Source organism: Crinia signifera, chromosome 4 (assembly GCF_055691185.1).
Source record: "Crinia signifera chromosome 4, ASM5569118v1, whole genome shotgun sequence".
Taxonomy (NCBI): Eukaryota; Metazoa; Chordata; class Amphibia; order Anura; family Myobatrachidae; genus Crinia; species Crinia signifera.
The window spans coordinates 91,247,701-91,256,760 of record NC_139220.1 but is presented as its reverse complement, the minus strand read 5'-3'; the positions used below and the strand labels follow the sequence as shown (position 1 = coordinate 91,256,760).

General features: G+C 48.2%; 1 long non-coding RNA gene across 1 annotated transcript; it reads left to right on the top strand.

Annotated features, from left to right (window-relative positions):
* Nucleotides 1-2,107: 2,107 nt before the first annotated feature.
* LOC146074167 (uncharacterized) lies at nucleotides 2,108-4,557 on the top strand. The gene is made up of 2 exons (XR_014473373.1): nucleotides 2,108-3,187; nucleotides 3,261-4,557. It is a non-coding gene; the product is annotated as an uncharacterized LOC146074167 (long non-coding RNA).
* Nucleotides 4,558-9,060: the final 4,503 nt, after the last annotated feature.

Here is a 9,060-nt window from a genome sequence, read left to right as displayed (position 1 = left end):
AAGTTTTACCTGCAATATCTCTAGAACCAATGAACCCATGTGGACCAGGTATCAGATTGAAGGCCCAGCGATTTGGGTTCGACTGAGATCAACCTCAAGTTTCTGTGATGCTGTAGACCAGACCTGGCCAAAAGGTAGATCTTGATCTACCAGTAGATCTTGGGGCATCCGCTGGTAGATCACAGCCAAATTAACAAAATACACGTGAACTTGAACATCTGACGTTTCAGAATGCCAGCTCCCGGTAGTGCCCCTGATGTCATGACGGCACCGGAGTGCTGTGAAGAGCCCTCTGCAGCTGCTATATATCAGTATGGCCCCACACCCACATATGCTGGGCTTACCGCTCTGTACCAGCACAGAGGCTCCTAACAGCACCAAGTACATCCTGACCGACTCCTGAATGTAGTGTGTCGGGTGTAATTGTCTGATATGGGTGGTACAGTGGCTGCAGGCTGATGCTGCTGTAGTACAGCTGCCGCCTGCTCCGTTAATATGATACAATACCAGAGTGGTTCCGTGCTTGTGTCCTGGTTATCAGTCGCTGGCTGACTAATAGATCCTATAACAGAAGAAAATGGCTGTGCGCTGTCGGACCACGGTGTAACAAATTATGAGCAATCACAAATATTCTGTTCAGTCAGCAGTCAGATGCGGGTACTTGGACCACATATAGAAAGATCACAAAGAGAGAAAAAGACAGACTGCGCTAAAATAGAAATCAAATGTAATCCAAAAATAAACATAAAGGTATCAAAGCAATTCAAATACAAAATAAAATATAACAATATAATTTCATTTGAAGGTCACTATGGCCAGTATTAGTAATACTATTAGTAATCCAGTCACATATAGCATCTACCATTCTTATATATGTGATTATATAACTAATAGTAGAGAAACGTGTATGCTGCATGGGTGTATATTGTGTGTAGGTATTTTAGCAATTGTCCGTGTTGATCGCCCCTGCGAATGTGGGGCAGAGATTTGGCTGTCCTGCAAGGCGTAAGACTTAAGGCCCCTATACATTAGGCCGACTTGTCCTAGGGACAAGTCTGACCCAATTTACCTGCAAGCCGCCCGGCAGCTCCCCGGGAGGCTCACATACAATTTGGCACTTGATGTGCCATTTTTTACATGGGATAAATCGCATGCGATTTATCCCATGTAAAAAAAAACCCGGGGAGCTGCAGGGCGGTGAGGAGTAGTGGGGGCGGGCAGCGGCGGCGGTGGTGGGGGCAGGCAGCGGCGGCGGTGGTGGGGGCGGGCGGCGCCACTACGCGTCCCGTCCCGTCCCCGCTGCTGCTATGTGTAAGTACACTGCCCGGCCAGGTCAGTCAGCAGCACTCGCCGGCGCTCAGGGACCCGCTGCCCGCCCCACTGCTCCCCCGGTGTCTGCATGCATATGCCTGTCAGGTGGCAAGCATATGCATACAGGGAGGTTGGACGTGATCGTATGTACAGACCGTCCGACCTCCCTGATCCGGTCCGATGCGCACGGGACCGCGGATCGGATCAGATATCACACACCTACAATTTAGGGCCGATTTCACCCGATTATCGGCACAAAGTGCCGAAATCGGATGAAATCGGCCCAAAATCGCATAGTGTATGGGGGCCTTTACTTTTATCGAGCTAATGATTTTAAGCTCAATCAGTCCGAGCGCTCTCACAGTGGAGCGAAGCCACCGCCCAGCACATGTAGGCACCACCCCAGTATACGCCCCAATTACCGCCCAGTTGTGCCCTCGCCAATCCAAACGCCCACATTACGACTACTCTGCACGAGTTTGTTCGCTAGCGTATTTCTACTCGTAAGGTCGCGAGTGTGCACGGTTGCCCAAACCTACACATGCGCCTTGCGAATGGTACGCATGCGCAGTGGGCTAAGATACACTATGCAAATGAATTGGTGTCCGAGCGAGGCAAGCAGAATGTGGCCCTATGTGTGTAAGAGTGGTCAGCAAAACAAAATCTATTGTGGGAAGCATAGGGCCTGTGAGCCTGGTTCAGAGGTGGATGCTATGTATGTATGTATGTATGTATGTATGTATGTATATATATACATATATGTATGTATGTATGCATGTGTGTATGTATATGTATGTGTGTGTATATGTATGTATGTGTGTGTGTATGTATGTATGTATGTATATGTATGTGTGTGTATATGTATGTATGCAGGGCCGGCCACTGGAGGGCGGCAGTTCGCCCCTCGCCCCCCGTGCAAAGGGGGTCCATGCCGGCTTCTGACAGGAGCCTGCAGTGGTGTCCTTGCTGCGCGGGTACCTGCGGCGCTGAGTATAAAGCTGGCGGCGGTGGGGGTCCCTTCAGTGAATAAGAAATAACTAGCGATATGCGGCGGCGCGGGAAGCGCTTCTGTTTTGAAAACCCTGGCCGCACGGCGCACGCTGATTGGCTGAGATTCACGCTGATTGTGCAGTTCTTGATTCTTATGTATTTATATCTACAGAAATATACAGTTACCATCTCTACTGGCAGCAATACCGTGTGCAACTGTGCCCGCCATCGTACAGTTAGATTTACGGGTCTGCAGTAAGGGTTTCCGGTACTTTCATGCATGCGGAATAGCAAAACTAAATATCAGTATATGGGCCACCTCCGAATCAGGCCCATTGACAATGGTAGATCTCTGCTAAATATGTGAACTAAAAGTAGATCCCGCATACCTCCCAACATGACCCATTCCAGGAGGGACAAAATGCTCTGCTCCTGGACTTGCTGCCAGTGGTAGTTGTAGATGTGGGACTGCACCAATGTCACAAATTCAATAAGGGGAGCCACACCTGCCAGTGAGTCCAGACTGTGGTGTTTAAGGTGGCAGTTGGGGCTCCCCTATCTGAATTGTGGACTGTGCTGCAGCCCTGCAACTGCCACTGATATGAATGTCCAGAAAGAGAGCATCTTGTCTCTCCTGGAATGGGTTATGATGGGAGGTCACCCCTGCTAGAATACAATGTAATTACAGTGAAAATTGTGTTCATATAAAACCTCACATTACCAAAGATTTATAGGGAAATCCTGCCATCAAATAATACATTAGATTCTGATGTGAATGTAATATTTAAAGTGAGAAGTTAAATCACATTTCCCTCAGATCAGCCATGCAAAAGATAAAGGAGCTGTGATGTCATAATGGGCCTCAAACCACAAACTGGCCAATCAGGTGGGGTCTGTGAGGTCATAGTGATGTCATAATCAGGGCTATACTGAGGCTGTCTCACTCATTCACCTCACAGAACTCCGGGCAGTGCGCATCTCACCAGCAGGAGGACATACTCACATAAGGTTAGTGACTGGACAGAGATAAGGGCAGTTTAGCACGATGCGGCGGTAGACTCGGAGCGTGACTACTGTAATATATGACTGATCACCTGACCGACAGGACAGTATTGGATAATAACAAATCTCCCACCTAGGGGGGCAGTACTAAGCAGCCACTAGGGCTGTGCCTGGGACACCTAAGGGCGGTGTCTGGATGGCGCTGGATAAACCCTGTATGGAGCGGTTAGGACGTGTCGCAAGGCACAAATGTGTCCTACTATGCTGCATCAAGTCCCCGTACGGATCCCTACTTATTAATGTGCAGAGGTGGGAGAGATGTATACGGTGCTGTACCCATTACTTTGTTATTATCTGATACTGTTGTTATAGTTATATCATAGTTTGGGCTCCATGTAAGAGTGATACTAAATCCTGGCAGCATATTGTGTTAGTGTCCATGTGATACACAGGATATGCCGCTGGTATTTACCATCACACACAGTATCTTTCCAGCGAGGACCAGCGGTGCCCCCTCCTCCGCTGTATCCTCCGCTGTGTTGCCAGCAGCCTGTTGGCAATGGGTTACTGACTAATGCACATACATGACGGCCGTCTGTGTATGTGTATAGAGATCAGACCCGGTGGGGACATAGGAAACAGAGTTAGAGCTGTCCTATATATATCATTGCAGCCCTAACCCCTTATAGCACCAGAGACGAGTCCTAAAGGGGTTCTGGCTGATTCTTACATGGAGTCCTAATACTAATGGGTAGCTAGCTACCTTGTCTCTTTCCCCCTACCTTGTCTCTCTCGCCCCCTACCTTGTCTGTCTCGCCCCTTTTACCTTGTCTGTCTCTCCCCCCTACCTTGTCTCTCCCCCCATTACTTTGGACATGCGCGTGCCCCCCGGTGCCATCGGGTGCGTTCTTCATCATCTGGGAAAAAAGTTAAAATACAGATTTGGGGTGACAGAAGGGATGACGGGTTATATAAGGTTAGTGGGTGGGTGGTTTGGGCAAACTCTGCAAAGTCTCTTAATGCCTAGAGGGACGGGCAGTCCGTCAGCCATGGGTCCCCAGAGGTTTCCCCCACAGGGGGTTTTTCCTCTCCTGAGTGCTGATGGATGACTCCACCATCTTGTTCCTCTTATAGGACAAGTGTGTAAGAGTTCTGGAACAATCCTGTTCCAGTATTCCCTATTTTATAATGCAGAGCAAAAATAATATATACATTTTACTTAAAATAAAAGTTTGAATTTATTTATTAAATATATTTTGTGTGAATTTGTCTTTATTTATATTAATAAATGCTCCAAAAGGTCAGGAGGTCGCAGTGAGGGCTGGTGGGTAAATGAGATTAGAGGTGGTAATGGAAAGTAAATGGAGTAGGCTTACACCCTGATCACTGAGGTGACCATACAAATGGGAGGGGCGTATGGAGTAGGCTTACACCCTAATCACTGAGGTGACCATACAAATGGGAGGGGCGTATGGAGAAGGCTTACACCCTGATCACTGAGGTGACCATACAAATGGGAGGGGCGTATGGAGTAGGCTTACACCCTGATCACTGAGGTGACCATACAAATGGGAGGGGCGTATGGAGTAGGCTTACACCCTGATCACTGATGTGACCATACAAATGGGAGGGGCTTATGGAGTAGGCTTACACCCTGATCACTGAGGTGACCATACAAATGGGAGGGGCGTATGGAGTAGGCTTACACCCTGATCACTGAGGTGACCATACAAATGGGAGGGGCGTATGGAGTAGGCTTACACCCTGATCACTGATGTGACCATACAAATGGGAGGGGCTTATGGAGTAGGCTTACACCCTGATCACTGAGGTGACCATACAAATGGGAGGGGCGTATGGAGTAGGCTTACACCCTGATCACTGAGGTGACCATACAAATGGGAGGGGCGTATGGAGTAGGCTTACACCCTGATCACTGAGGTGACCATACAAATGGGAGGGGCGTATGGAGTAGGCTTACACCCTGATCACTGATGTGACCATACAAATGGGAGGGGCTTATGGAGTAGGCTTACACCCTGATCACTGAGGTGACCATACAAATGGGAGGGGCGTATGGAGTAAGTTTTCACCCCGATCACTGAGCTGACCATACAAATGGGCGGGGCTTATGGAGTAGGTTTATACCCCGAACACTGAGGTAACCATACAAATGGGCGGGGCTTATGGAGTAAGTTTACACCCCGATCACTGAGCTGACCATACAAATGGGCGGGGCTTATGGAGTAATGAATCAATGCCTCCGACTAATATGTGCTCAAGGTTTGGTAGGGAAACATTATATTTGTATGTGTTGTATGTGAATAATGCAAGTCGGTTATATGATATATGGGTTATTAACTCCTGATAAATAATAATAATAATAATATATACAAATAAAAACAAGATTTAACAAAGGAAGAAGAAGAAGAATTATATTTCTACAGTATTTTTCTCCAGTTCGGCACAGGACACGTTACAGATAACATGAACATATTACAGAAGTTTAGGTTTTCAGAGAATTCAGAAACAATGAATAAAATACAAAGGTGTGACAGACATTTTGTGTTATCGATGCCAAGGATTATTCCTCTTACGCACATTGGGATTAGGAGAGATCATTGCATAATTAACAGAACCAGTCACGGCTCTTTCTACACAGGAGAGTCCCAGGCGAGGCGGCCATCTTGGACGCACTACGTAGGTTAAAATGTGCAATTAGCAATACATGACAATAGAACATACAAGGGTAAAATAAAAAGCAACCTATACCCCTTTCCCATCGCACCTACTGTGATTACCAGGTTCATGCCGGTTTGACCCGGTAATTGGTGCGATGTGAAAGGGGTTACTGGGTCCTGCAAAGCAACACTGCAATATGAACCAGTAAAAAAGAAGGGTTCTTACTGGTTCGTTGCCGTGTTGCTTTGCGGTGTGAACAGGTTAATAAGGTCGAGTGACTTGTTTCCCGTTCACACCAATGGAGGAGGCAGTGCTTGGAGCAGCGCCAGCACTAAGCGTTGCCTCCTCCACCTCCCCCGATGATGCTCTGCCACGCCCCTAGGTGAGGTCAGCGAACCGGCAATATTGGCAGTTCGCTGAGGGTATGTGAACAGAGTAAAATGCAGGGATTCAGTATTGAATCCCGGCGGTCGGGATCCCGGCGTTCAGACCGCCGAAATCCTGACAAGGGGGGGGACGGGGATCACCCCCCTTTACAGGCTCGCTACGCTCGGCACACTAATTTATTCTCCCTCCAGGGGTGTCGTGGACACCCACGGAGGGAGAATGTGTCGGGATTTCGGCGGTCGGGATTCCGGCGTCGGGATTCTGAACGCCGGGATCCCGACTGCCGGGATCTTAACTGCATCCCAAATGCAGGGTTGTCTAGGGACTGAACCATTTCAAAGTCCCAGTGCGACCCTGCATTTTGTGATGTGAAAGGGGTAGGACAGGATTCACACTGCAGAGGTTCCAATTACAGACAATAATTACATAACTGACCGAAAGTAAAAAAAAAAAATAAGAAAAACGATATTAATTCCGTGTTACATTTGGAAGATGTTAAACTCTGAATTGCATATAATATAGGCATGATCCCACGTGGATTGCTGACAGCTCAGGAGTGATAACTGTGGGCTGTGGTAATGGTTCCAGTGATACAGACTGTTCAGTAGGTTGTGTATGTTAGCAGCCTAGCGAACATATGTATGTATGTATGTATGTTTGTGTATGTATGTGCAGTCAGGGGCGTAACTATAGCACAGCAGCTTCCACCACCGCGGGGGGGCGCTGTGCATGTGGGGGCGCCGGGGGCTGCGGTGCTATAGTTACCCCCCCCCCAATCCCCCGCAGACTTACGTATCTTGCTGGTCCCGGCGGCTCCGTTCTTCTGATGAGGACCACAACAAAATGGCCGCCCCCATATAGCAAACAGTTCTCTGAAACTGTCTGCTGTACGGGGGCGGCCATTTTTTGGTGGTCCTCAGCAGATGAACGGACGGAGCCGCCGGGACCAGCGCGATAGGTAAGACTGCGGGGCAGGGGGTTAGCATAGGCGATGGGGCGGCCGGGGGGGTGGGGGGGTTGCTCGACGGGGCGGCGGCGGGGGTGGGTATGGGCGCCCCCCCCCTAACAGCGGGGGGGGCGTCCAAAACGTAGCTACGCCACTGTGTGCAGTTGCTGATTCTTATATATTCATATCTGCAGAAATATACAGTTACCATCTCTACTGGCAGCAATGCCATGTGCAACTGTGCCCGCCATCATACAGTTAGATGTACGGGTCTGCAGTAAGGGGTTTTCGGTACTTTCATGCATGCGGAATAGCAAAACTAAATATCAGTATATGGTCACCTCCGAATCAGGCCCATTGGTAGATCTCCGCTAAATATGTGAACTAAAAGTAGATCCCGGGACACAAAATTCTGGCCACCCCTGCCCCTCAGAGCCAGATTAATGTCTAAATGGGCCTGGAGCTGAAAATGATCAAGGGCCTATTATGCGCAATAATAGGGGTTGTGGCCAGCAAATAATAATGTGGGGGGCGTGACCAGTGTTCTGGTTGGGTGGTCTGCTCATGGGTGTGTCTCTATTTTTGTAAATACTTTAAACTAATTATATATGCCTGGAAAAAGCAGGGGTCTGACATAGGAAAAATGCAGGGAGATATCCAAAGGTGCACCCGCAGGATGCCGATGTCCTAAGATACTTGCGGGGTACGGCGGCACTCCAGTCAGAATAAAATAGTGTGCCGAGCGTAGCAAGGCACCATGCCCTCTGCTTGGTGAGTGCAGCGAACCCGAAAGGGGGAGCGATCCACAGCCCCCCTTGTCAGGATTGCGGCGGTTGGGAGTCCGGCGTCGGTATTTCGACCGCCAGCATATCATACCGGACCCCATATATCCCTTAGACAAATCATGCAACACAATAATAACCCCTTTATACTGTACACACCCCTTTATACTCTTACACATTATGCCACATGGAATGAGAAAAAAATTCACACTGACTGAGCTAAAATTCACACTATGGTTCACGGATTGAGTCAAAATTCACATTATGCCACACAGATTAAGGCAAAATTCACATTCTGCCACATGGATTGAGCCAAAATACACACTATACCAAACAGATTGAGCAATAATGCACAATATGATTCATAAATGGGCATTGCGCGCCAAAGGTGTGCATTAAAAATTACACCATAATATCCATTACATGTTAAGCCACACACCATAATGTCCATTACGTATTAAGCCAAACACCATAATGCCTATTAAAAATTATGCTACATAAGTGCTGCTTACCTATATGCTCATTGCCAGGGGTTCCATGCTCATTGCCAGAGTTTCCATGCTCATTGCCATATGGGATTACATGCTCATTGCCAAGGGGGAATACATGCTTGTGGTAACTGAGGGACAGCCGCCGCCAGGCAGAAATGACAGCCATTGACAGCCGGACAGAGAGCAGGGGGCTGCCCGGCTGTATTCAGAGCAATGTAGGTCCCAGCTATTTGATATGATACCCCTTTCACACCAGAAAATGCAGGGATTTACCCAGGAATATTGACCCAGGATCATGCAGGGACATTCCCGGATTGGCCCCTTTTACACCAGCCTAGTTCCTGCATTTTCTGGCGTGAGGAAGAGAGAAAACTACCCTCCCCCCTTTAAACAACCAGCTATATCTTCGGAACCAACTGACCCATTTACATGAGGGATTTTAATTATTTTCAAATGAATTTGGTCCTGT